The 8,734-nt window shown below is 38.6% G+C and overlaps 1 pseudogene; it reads right to left on the reverse strand.

Moving 5' to 3' along the window:
• Window positions 1-330: 330 nt before the first annotated feature.
• On the reverse strand, window positions 331-8,346 carry LOC143397801 (DENN domain-containing protein 10 pseudogene; annotated as a pseudogene).
• Between the last annotated feature and the right edge of the window lie 388 nt (window positions 8,347-8,734).

The following is an 8,734-nucleotide window of genomic DNA, read 5'->3' on the forward strand; positions in this document are numbered from 1 at the left end:
TTCCTCACTAGAAACTGAGGAATTTAGGACAAATGTATGTATGTAACAAACTAGATGGATTCATCATAGTACTAATGGCAGGATGTTTTGTACATGAGGAGGCAATGGAGAAAAACACTTTGAAGGGTAATTATAACCTTGTGGAAAAATACAAGACAAAGATGGAACTCAAAGTGAAAAGTCCTGTTTGGACCTCAGCACTTGTGCTGTGCCCTTTTTAGAAAAGCTGCTTTTCTTCCTGGCTTGAGTTTTTCTTTTCCTTTTCTCCATGTTCTTAAAAAGTGCAGATTTAGTTTGCAGTTGTTTGCCTCTGAAAACATCATCTTATCATTATTTTTTCTCTTCTTCCCCTGTTTCTACCTAACAAGAGAAGGGGAAAGAGGCTAATTTTAATTTTCACTTTACAAATGAAAGAAAGAAGTAAAGATTCAATAAAGACAAATTTTTGCAAAACATGCTGTTATGATTTAGATGTGAGGTGTCCCCTCACATCTAGAGGTAGAATTAAAGTGCATGTAAGAGACAATGCAAGAAAGCCTAGAGGTGAAATGACTGGGTGACGAGGGCCTTAACCCAACCAGTGTATTAATTCCCTATGGGATTAACTGAGTCCTAACTATGGGCAGGTAAGGTGTGGCTGGAGGAGGTTGTCCTTGGGACGTGCCTTTGGGGCTTATGTTTTGTCCTTGTTGAGCAGTGCTCTCTGCTTCATGGAGCCATGTCCCCAGATGCTTCCCTCTGCCACACTTTTCTGCCATGATGTTCAAGCCTCGAAGAATGGAGGACTGAGACCTCTGAAGCCATGAGTCCCCAAATAAACTTTCCTTCCTCTAATTGTTCTTGTCAGGTCTTTAGGTCACAGCAGTGAAAAAGCTAAAACACATATTTTGCAAAACATGTTTCTAGGTGAGATTTTGAGCAATAGTACTGAATGAAAAGTAATCCTTCTTAATAATATGAAAGCATGTAATAAAATAATGAATACATAATTTAGACTTCCTTGCTTATTTGGCAATTTTTAAAGTCTCCAATTATTTAAAAAAAAAAAAAAAGGGTACTTAACTGAACGAGAACAGTCCCCTTGGTAACGTGGCCAAATGTCTTAACTGAATTCATTTGAAGATATTCTTTGGTTTTCTTGATTCTGTAAAACATTAATTCTTACACTTCTTTACCAATTACACAAAGGCTTGCTTTTTTTTTCAGTTTTGCAGAAATTTATATTCAAAAAGAGCTTCTTAATTTACCATGTAAGGACTCATAACTTTTCCAAAAGAATATTGCTAGCAACAAGGTTAACTGAAGAGAACTAATGGCCTCAGTTTCTAAATGCTCACTTCGGTGACACATACAGATAATTAAAATTCTCTACTCACATCTAAAATCTATGCAAAACCCTCGTAATTGAGGTAAAACATTCAAAGGTCAAGAAAAAGAATTTTTCTTTTGCAAGAAAGTGTAAGAGGTAGGATCTTTGGAATAACCTTCTGAATAGTTCTGCAGAAAACTTGGCATTTTGGCTCAGAAGGTAGAATTAAAGTTCTTCCTAGATGAATACAAAGCAAAACTTTGGACAAAGCAAACTTTTTGGACAAAAAGTTAGTTTATGGCTATACCATGAGATCAATAGGAGTTTATAGTGAAGGTTTCACATCTGCTGTGGTTTGTAATAGAGCTTGACAAAGCTTCTTCCACTTCCTTTAGGACCTTGGGCCTTTTATAACGAGGGATACATGTATTTCCAGCACTTATCCAACATTTATAGTAGGCAAGAAATCAACCATCTGGGAGAAAATCAGAGGTGTTTTCATGTGTTTCATTGTTTTTCAGGTCAAATCTAAATACTTTCAAATAAATTATTGGAAATAACAAATTTCTCTGTTACTGTCAATATTTTACATAATTAATGAATAATCAGTGTGAAAGGAGAGATTTCTTTGGTCATAGGCCACGTATTCTGCCACACAGTGAGCTTCTCAGCATTCGTTACTAAATGATAAACAAACATTTGCTGTTGGAAATCGTCTTGCTTTAGCCTAGAATTGAGGAATAGCTTTTCTCCATTGTCTGAAACTTCCAGAAATGGTGCTAGAAGGGTGAAGAATTTTTTTTTAATTTTCTTTTTGGTATTGAATATTGACTCCAAGGGCACTTAGTCACTGAGCCAATATCTAGCCCTTTTGATTTTTTCTTTTGAGACAGAGTCTTCCTATATTTCTGAGGCTGGATTTGAACTTGTGATCCTCCTGTCTCAAGCCTCCTGAGTCACTAGGTTTGTGTGTAGCACGCAGCTGATTTCTTTTGATTTTAGGGGAACCTCGTGTGTAATCTGGCTGTCTGACTTCTCTGGATCCTATAACTGATCCTTAAACTAATTATCTTTGTGCAGTTTGCCCATTGTCTTGTTCTCTTTCTTTTTTTATTGGGGTAGGGTACCAGGGATTGAACTCAGGGGCACTGGATCACTGAGCCACATCCGTAGCCCTATTTTGAATTTTAGTAGAGACAGGGTCTCACTGAGTTGCTTAGCACCTCACTAAATTGCTGAGGCTAGCTTTAAACTTTTGATCCTCCTTCCTCTGCCTCTAGAGCCACTGGGATTACAGGTGTGCGCCACCGCACCCAGCATGTCCTCTTTCTTGAGTGGAGAAATGATGGCCTCACTCTCCATCAGATTCACAAACACATCAGAGATCTGTTATTTTTTCATTATTTTTTCCTTGTATTTTTTTTTTTTTTTTTTTTTTTTTGTGGTGCTGGGGATTGAACCCAGGGCCTGTGCATGTGAGGTAAGCACTCTACCAACTGAGCTGTATCTCCAGCCCAGAGATCTGTTATCTTGTGCACTTCTAAGTCTGCAAATCCAGCAGTATATCTTGCACACACCTGCGTGGGTTCCAGTTCCTTTGCACAGAGATGCTCATAAGAATGAAGGATGGTCTGATCCTAAGGGTGCCATACAGAGAGCTTTTAGTTTGGGATGATAGACAACAATTCTTTTGTAGAATCAGTGCTATAAGTTAACAGCTTCCACTCCAAATTAGAGACAGTGTCTTTGATGGAGCCTGCCTGGTTTGCCTTGCAGGCATCAAAGAGCCTTTTTAATTTTTTTTTTTTTTTTGCACTCTGGAACATGCCTTTTGTGAGAACCACATTGAAATTCTGCATCATTTTAACTGGGCTCTCATGTTACTACAGTCTCCTAATGAAAATCTCATATTTCTCTGGGTTGAACTCTGGTGGTTAGAACAACACAAAAATGAGTTATCTTTTTCAAAGATGAAGAACATGAACTTCAATTGTGATGTAGAACCAGGTTCTTCTGTGTTGACCAAAGACGAAGGGATAGAAAAGTTTGTCTTCACCCACAGGGTAGCATTTTCTGAGCAGCAGATTGCTTAAAGTGGCTGTCATGAAAGGAAAAGGCCATACCCACAGAACTTCTTCATCTGTGTCCTTTTCCGTCATCTGGACTCTGGGCATCCACCGAGTGTCCACCACCTCAGCTGCAGCTATCTTTGTCACAGCGAACCATGCTGAGTTTCCTCATCTGTGAAGAAAGGGAAGGAGAGTGATAAAGGTCACCCACCTGCTCTGTGTCTGCATGCAGGAGGGCTTGGGCCTCTGCAGACTGAGTGGGTCTGGGTAAATTACTGGACCTCCTGATCTCCCTGGTGAGCTGGGATAGTGAGCAGGACAGCAGATGAGGGGAGGGCTGTGACTATGAACCAGCACTCAGTCCCTGTTAAGTCACTTTCTCAGGAGAGAAAAGGATATCTGATTTGACTTCTTGGGTAATGAACACCGTGACAAGCAGCAGTTGAATCACGTAGAGAGAAACTTTCTCCTACCTTTCCTATACAACAGTTACTATTATGGTATTATGTAAAAATGTGGATGTGTAACCGATGTGATTCTGCAATCTTTGTAATGTTTTGAATAACCAATAAAAAAAAATGAAAAAAAAAAAAGAGAGAAACTTTCTCAATATCTCACTTTAGCCAGGGATGTAGGTCAATGACAAGAGCACTTGCCTCACACACAGAAGGTCCTGGGTTCAATCCCCAGAATTAGTTTAGCCAAAGGAAACACACATGCACATTTACAAAGATTTCTAATCTAAACCAAACATATTAGTTTGCCCACATTTCCACAGTTGAATTTTTTTTTCACTTTCCTTTTGGATGGACTTCCTGAGTTGAAAGTATTTGAGGAAGACAAACTGGCCCTTTAACTACCTTCTGTTCATTTATATCATTTCTTAAGGACTTGATGTTTGTTTAATCATGATGACCTTCTAATATGGGCTTCTTATCACATATTAAAGTAAGGAATCAAAGTAAATTTTATCATAATAGAATAGGTTATGGTAAGCTTAACTCTTATTGCAAATTATTATTATTTTTATGCATCAGTGAAAAGTGGGGTACTCCATGCTGAGATGTACAATCATGTCCTACTAGGATTACTTGGGATGTATATGATAATTTTAATAGACTTTAGTTTTAATAGACATCATCTCTAAAGAGAGTTTGGACAAGTGGACACCATTATGTAATACTTCATCATAAGATGGACTTTATAAGCAGAAAAAAATATGTCTGAGATTCTAAAGAAGAGGAAATAAATAACAACTGCATTGGTTTAAAATAAAAATGGATGAGCATAGTCAGAGGTTTTAATTATTTATTAATTTTGAAACAATAAATTTTGAGTGCTCTTCTGAAATTAAGAATAACTCTGTCATGTTCAGAATGAAGGCAGAAGGGCTTGTAACTCCCTGCCCCCAGGAACTAACTTGACAAGTGTTATGGTTTAGATGTGGTGTCCCCTAAAAGCTCACGTATGAGATAATGAAAGAAGGTTTAGAGGATAAATGATTGGGTTATAGCCTTAACCTAATCAGTGAATTAATTCCTGATGGGATTAACTGAGTGGTGACTGGAGGCAGGTGGGTTGTGGCTGGAAGAAGTGGTTCACTGGGGGCAAGGCTGTGGGGAATATATCTGTATCTGGCAAGTGGAGACCGATCTCTCTCTCTCTCTCTCTCTCTGTCCTTCTGCTGCCTGATCATTATGTGAACTGTTTCCCTCTGCCACAGTCTTCCACCATGATGTCATGCCTCACCTCAAGCCCCGAGGAATGGAGCCTGCTGTCTATGGATTGAGACCTCTGAAACTGTGAGTTCCTGATAAACTTTTCCTCCTCTACAGTTTTTCCCATTGGGTCTTTTAGTAGTGGAAAAGCTGATTAAAACAAAAAGGAAGCTGGGAATGGGTCACCGCTCCCCAGGCCTGTCCAGCACAGGTTAATTAAATCCAGTCTGTATAGCTCCTGCTCTTTGTGCCATTTTGCCCTCTCTTTTAGACAACTGAATCTACATACGTGTACCACCTGGCTTTGTTTCTATAAAATTTAACTGCTTCTGTGGAAGCTGCAGGAGAGGTAACCTAGTTGCTTTTCTCCCCAGTTGGACCAAACTGCATGAAGTTCACTTTTCCTTTTTCTGTCTTTTGTGTATTTCTTATGCAGGCAGGTGGCCAAATCCAGCCAGATGGGATCCAGGGAAGGGTCCCTGAGCTGGGCTGCTGGTAAGAATTTCCTTAAAGTATTGACCATATATATATATATATATATATATATATATATATATATATATATATATATATATTTTTTTTTTTTTTGTAAAATTGAAAAGTTCCTTTTAGTATTTTTTCAACTTTTGGTCATTGGTGTATTCCCTTCACATTTCTGCCATTTCTGAGTTTGCCACTTATGCTATTTTTTTTGTTACTATTTTTAGAATTGATTTACTCATTTTTACTTAACTATATTTATTTGATAAGAAAACTTCATATTACTACTGTGAACATAAATCTCCTTCCCAGAAAACCATGAAGAGCTTTGTAGGGCATTGGCTTGGGTTGGTGTAGCTTTGGGTGGCCTTTTGAGATGGGGAGAGGCTGAGACAGATTGGGAGGGGTGAGGGATGTTGAGACTTCAGGAAAAGCTCCTTTTGTAGTTGTAACAATCTTTCTCTCAGTTTTACTCGGGTTGGTGGTTAATTGTAGCATATGAATCAAGATCTCACAAAGCTCATCTCCTGGATTCCCATAATTACACTTGTTGCCTTGTGTTATTGTTATGTATCTCTAAGCACCACCTAAAATCATCCCTTCTTATGTGGAAATCATGGTACATGTACAAGTGGTACAAGCCCCACAATTTGCAAAATACTGGTTTGCACTAACCATCCCTTGACACAAGAATCTTCTTCCTTAGCATCCCCTAATTGTGGGTGCTTGTCTTCATATTGAATACTTCAGTGAAATGCAATCACACCTCTGTCTCTTATCCCTGGAAGGCTTTTTAAAATTGTTCTTGTTGTTCTGGTTCTTTCTTCTGTGGTCATGCAGCAGACTACTAACACAACCTTTTCTTCACTCCTAGGACATTACAAACTTTATTGAAATGTATTAATGTGTTGTGAGTTGGTCCTCAGCACCTTTCCCTAAGTCTCCCTGACTGTTCTGAACTGTTCTTTATTGTTTCTTCTAAGTGGATCCTAACCATTCCCATTTCTTCAGTCCAGATGCAGGTTTTCTATTCTTTTCACATTTCTTTGTGAATTTAAGTCATGACTTGAGAGGCAGAAAGGAGACCACATGGGCAAATTCACCATCTCACTGTCATTCTTTGAAGATTCAGTGAGGTCTTTTCTTTAAACCTTTGTAAGTATCACCAACTTCTGGGATCTGATTCTGTCATCTACACTATAACCTGTCCTCAGAAGAGTGTCACCTGCAATGTATGCTTCACCCTGATCTGTAGCAGACCAGAAGCCAGAACAGGTTACCAGAGAACTGACCTCAAGAACTTCTTAAATAATAATCAGCCTTCTTTGTGGATTTCTTCAGTATCCCATTAATTTACTTATTTAGAAATTCTAGCCATAAACATAGGCAAATCTGATTACTGTTTGCATCTTTTGTTTTTAAAAGTGTATACTTCTCACAGTAGCTAGACTATGGAACCAACCTAGGTTTCTCTCCATAGATGAATGGATAAAGAAAATGTGGTATATATACTCAATGTAATGGTAGTCAGCTTTAAAGAAGAGTAAAATTTTGGCATTTGCCAGTAAATGGTTGGAGTTGAAGAATATCATGCTAAACGAAATAAGCCAATTTCACAAAATCAAAGGCCAAATGTTTCTCTAATATGTGGATGCTAATTCACAATAAGGTGGAGGGGGGGCACTAGGAAAGGGTAGTGTTACCTTAGATTAGGTAGAGGGAGATGATGGGAGGAGAGGGGAGGGGATATGCCGATAGGAAAGATAGTAGAGTGAAACAGATATTATTACTATCTATATATGCGTGATTACATGACCAATATGATTCTGCCACATGTACACTCAGAAAAATGAGAAATTATATCATATGATATATCAAAGTGCATAAATGCATTCTATTGTCATGTATAACTAATTAAAACAGAAAACAAACAAACAAGCAAACAAAAAGCGTATACTTCTGTGACCACTGCATGGGAAACTCTTATGTACAAAACCTGTGGATCCTGAGACTCCAAGCCACACAATGAGCTACTACTGCCACCTGGTGGTGGAACTCTTCATTGTCAATACAAAAATGATTCTTGCTCTTTTTAAGATTACCAGACTTGAGTTGCACATGAGAATACATTTGTCATCTTATAGATTCTACACTTTTATAAACAAAGATGAAATAATAATGAATAATACATCTATTTAGGGATTGATTTAGTTAATATTTGAGAGTTTTTTCCAAGCCACTCCAGTCTAGTGACACAGGCTCTGGGTACTTGGGTCAACGTGATAAAGGGAATCAAGACAGTAGTTACACCTTGGGGATGGATCAGGAATTTCTCAGAAGGGGTCACAAGGGAAATTTATGGGAGTGATGGTAATGTTCTGGACTATGACAGAGGTTTGAGTTGGGTGCTATATGTACATTTATGAGAATCCACCTGTTAGTGAATGTTCCCCCAAAAGCTTGTGCCTTGAAATAATGGTTCCCAGTGCAGCAAGATTCAGAGGTAAGATTTCAGGGAAGTGATTGGTCATGAGGGTTCTGACCTGTAGATTCATCCAAATAGCTAAATTGACTTTTGGGTGGTGGGACCCTATTGGTCACAGGAGGCATGTTCTGGAAGGTTTTATCTTTGCTCTTTACCCTTCCTTTCTTACTGTTTCCTGGCCTTCAGGAGCTGAGTAACTTTTCTCTGTCATGCTCTTCTGCCATGTCTCACCTTGTTCCAGAGTAATGGAGTTGATCCACCATTGACTGAATCCTCTGAAACCATGGGCCAAAACATATTTTTCCTTCTCTGGCTTAGCGATATGGCTCAGTAGTAGAGCACTTGCCTACTGTGCTCTAAAGCCCAGAGTTAAATCCCCAGCTCTGTGGGGGGGAACCCCCACACACACATGAGAAAAAAAAAAGAGAAGGAAAAACAACAACAGAACCCATAAAAGAAAATCTTTCCTCCTCTAAGTTGTTATAAGGCATTTTGATCACAGAAGTTGACTTACATACCACCAAGTGGCACACTTTAGATTTGTGTGCTTCATTGCATGAAAACTTTATCTCCAAAATTAAAAACAATAGGAACCTGAGCAAATTTTGAACTCCGGTTAGTGACATGTAGAAATTAACTGAAGTCTTCATCTTTGAAGTGCATTTAGCTGAGT

The sequence above is a fragment of the Callospermophilus lateralis genome, chromosome 1 (assembly GCF_048772815.1).
Source record: "Callospermophilus lateralis isolate mCalLat2 chromosome 1, mCalLat2.hap1, whole genome shotgun sequence".
Classification (NCBI taxonomy): Eukaryota; Metazoa; Chordata; class Mammalia; order Rodentia; family Sciuridae; genus Callospermophilus; species Callospermophilus lateralis.